We start from the raw sequence: 3767 nt of genomic DNA, 5'->3' as shown, positions 1-3767 counted from the left end.
ATCTTATTGATTAAATATACTATCAGCATATGTTTGATGATGATATGATGGTGATAATTGTTTACATTTCCGAGCTTTCCCAGGAACTCTTCCTGAGCAAGCGACAAACATTGCATTTACTTTTCACAATTCTCCTGTAAAATAGGTACCATTATTATTATAATCTTACAAATGCATAAATGGAGTCCTGAACATGATAACATGATAGCTATTGAGCAAGATTAAAAAATCACTAGCAGCTTTTGTCTACGGCCATGCTACCCTGAACAAGCCCGATCCTGTCTGATCTCAGACGCTAAGCGGGGTCGGGCTTGGTTAGTACTTGAATGGGAGACCACCTAGGAAGACCAGGTGGTGTAGGCATAAAAAATAAAAAAATAAGGGATTGCAAGCTGACAAGGTCCTTGTAATCTGTGAGGTCAACCAAAGGTTGCCTCACCTAAAAAATAAATAAATAAAAATAAATAAATAAATAAAAATCATTACGAGCTTTTCAGTAGAATAGTGACATGGTCTAATATATTTTAAAGAGGATTTCTTTGGATGATACATAGACTGTAGAGCATAGGACTGGAAACCCAGAAGTCATTTAGAAAGTAAAAGATGATGGTGGCTTGGACCAAGGTGGGCACAGTGTAGGTGTTGGGAAGTGGTCATATTCTCAATGATTTGATGGCAAATAAAACAAAAATTCTGATGGATTGGTTGTGCAGTATGAGAGAAGGAAAGAAGCATGAATGAAATCATGTTTTTGGCCTGAGCAAATAAAGGACGAATTGCCTTTAACTGAAATAGGAACAATTGTCAACAGCAGATCAAGATGTTAGTTTTGGATGGATTAGGTTTGAGATGCCTATGAAATATTCATAATTTAGAGTTATAGGTAGATGTCAGGGCTGGCTATATAAATTTGGGGGTTATCCACATGAATCATGACATTTAAAGCCATCATGCTGAATGACGTCACCAAGAGAATTAATGCAGATAGAGAACAGAGAGGAATAGGACTCAAGCTCAGGGACACTCAAATGTTTAGAGATCAAACTGAGGAGGAACCAGAAAAGGAGACCAAGAAGGATCCACTAGTTAGGTAAAAAGAAAACCAAAAATATTCTTTTGAGTCCTGAAAGCCAAGTGAAGAGAGTGTATCAAGGAGGAAGAAGTGTTCAATCCTGCTAAATGCTGCTAACAGATCAAATGAAATAAATACTGAAAGTTAGAAGTTGGATTTCACCATATGTTGGTCACTGTTGACCTGAACAAGAGCAGTTTTATTAAAGATGGGCAGAGAGTGTGAAAGTCAGATTGGAAAATGTTCAAGGGGAAACAGAAGAAGATAAATTGGAGACAGTAAGTATAGAAGTTTTGTTTGAAAGGAATGTACAGAACGGATCAGTACATTGAAGGTTATGTAATGTGAAAAACTGCAGTATCTCTGGATGTTAATAAGAATGGTCCGATAGGAGAGAGGAAATAAGAAATGATGCGTAGAGATATTATTGAGTAAACAGAGATCACAAAATCTGGCACTCAGAATTAGGGACTGGTTTTGGTTAATAGTAAGCCCTGGTCATCAATATTAACATAAAGAAAGTAGAATGAGGGCTCAAATGTGAAAAGATATAGCTTATGAAAGTTCCCCACTAGCTCTCAGAGAAATAGGGAGGAAGGTCATTAGATAATAATAGGGAAGAGAAGGAAAAAAATTGTTGGAAGTTTGAGAAGAAAACAGAAGAGAGGGAGTTAACTTATTCCTATTGATTATTTTTTGCTTTTATATTTGCTGCTCTTTTTTATGGCCTGAAATATACTGTAGAAAATAACCCTGAAGACCTTTTTGAATCAGAGGCATTTGGATTTTTTTTCCAATGATAAGCATATGCAGTTGACATATTATGTTGCCTTTCACTGCATGCCACTGGCTTCTTATAGGACCCAAGTGTGAAGCCTGTAGATTTGGTTACATCACAGGAAGATACCATAAAGCTACCGCTGCAAAATGCTCTTATGGCAAAGGGCACTCAGGATCAAGGCATGAGAATTATATAGCATCCTCTTGGTCCATGGTTCAGTTTTGGATTGAATTAGGTATTTCATATTTGGGATTCCTGTGGATTTCACAACTGTGAGTATGCAGCATAGCTTAAACAAAGATGTAAAATGCTGTAAAGAAAAAGCGAAACTGAGCACACGAATACATTGCAAGGAGACACTGCTGGGAGCAGCTGTTACTGTATTTTAAAGTGCCACTTATTTTAATTGAAGGGCAATAGGATAATAACACTGTTCAATAATGGTACACCTTTGTGTGGGACCCTTGGAGACCTCCCCATGAATGATGTAATGTGTCCCCACATCTCCAAGGGAAAGAGTCAGGTATAGCTGCCTAATTTCTGCAAAACAAATGAAACTGGGTCATAGACTGAGCATACTTCCCCCAAGAATATTCTGAGAGAACTGTTCCTCTGGACCCAAGAATTAGCAGTTCAAAAAAAAGTGACTATATAGAGAAAATTGCTGTTGGGCAACTCTCCAGATAGTAGGGGTCAGAAGTAGTCAGGAGAGCAATCAGCTATGCATGTAAATTTACCTCCAGGTAAATATCTGACATATAGGGACATGTCAAAGATCAGGGAGAGCAAAAGTTCTGAAAGCTACCTAGAACAAGAAAGGCAAACCAAGAAGCTATGTAGAAACAGGACCATGGGTTTTCAGGAATGCGAGAAACCTTTAAGATGATCTAGGTTAAGCCTAGTTCATTCATCTTTGTTTCTGAAGCAAAGATTTCCCCCAACTATGGTCTCTTTATATATGTTCTGTCAAGGCAAGAGCCAACTGGGCTGGACTTATCATGGTGATGACTCACTTTAGGTATGAATAACTATGATGTACACCTGAAACTAATATAATATTGTATGTTACTTATATTTGAATAAAAAAAAAAATTTTAAAAAGTGCCAGCTGAGATTGAGGTGGACAAATGGATATACACAATTGGATGGATGTGCTCAGTGAGGAGATGAGGGTAGGTAATTAGGTAGGCAGATCTTAGAAGTCATCTTGGTCCAGCAGTGTAAAGTAAAGTTCTTCTCTGATAAGGTGAATTCAGGACTGTAACAATGGCAGAACGATTTTCTGTTTGGATTATTCCAAACCAGTTCTTCTCAAATATTAATCTGCATATGAATCACCTGAGAATCTTGTTAAAATGCAGATTCTGAGTCAGTGGGTCTGGAGTGGAGCCCAAGATTCCGCATTTCTTGTAAACACACAGGTGCTGCCGGTTTGAGGACTGCACTTTGAGTGAGTGGGGGAGAGGCAATTTCCTGGTCTGCATTTTCACGTGAACTGCTTTTACTCCTCCACTGATTGTTTTGTTGTGTATTCTTTTCCCTCAAGGAGAATTCATTTGTATGAGGTATTTTTAGCTCACAGGTTCCTCTTGATACAGTACAAGTAGCAACATTTCTCTTCCCAAAGTGATGCCAGTGGCTGTGAGCCATCATATCACATACTCTGTTGTGGATATGAGGCCATTTCTAGCTGTCACATATTGGTTGCATGACCTTACATGACCTTGGGTGGGTCGCAAGCTCTCTGGTCCTCTGGTTCCTCACGTATAAGAATGAGATGACTAGTCCCTGCCATTTATGTTACAGTGGAAGTGATCAGGTTGGAAAATGGATCTGAAACTACTTCACAAAGTGAAAATGTGTTTTATAAAGAGAGTAGCCTTTCTGTCATTTGTACTCAATATCCAAAGTCTA

At 38.3% G+C, this 3767-nt stretch overlaps 1 pseudogene; it reads left to right on the top strand.

Moving 5' to 3' along the window:
- The first annotated feature begins 244 nt into the window (after positions 1–244).
- On the top strand, positions 245–363 carry LOC111744264 (annotated as a pseudogene).
- Positions 364–3767: the final 3404 nt, after the last annotated feature.

This window comes from Pteropus vampyrus, unplaced genomic scaffold, assembly GCF_000151845.1.
Source record: "Pteropus vampyrus isolate Shadow unplaced genomic scaffold, Pvam_2.0 Scaffold130, whole genome shotgun sequence".
NCBI classification, from domain to species: Eukaryota; Metazoa; Chordata; class Mammalia; order Chiroptera; family Pteropodidae; genus Pteropus; species Pteropus vampyrus.
The sequence above is the reverse complement of the archived record's forward strand: the minus strand, read 5'-3'. Positions and strand labels throughout refer to the sequence as shown.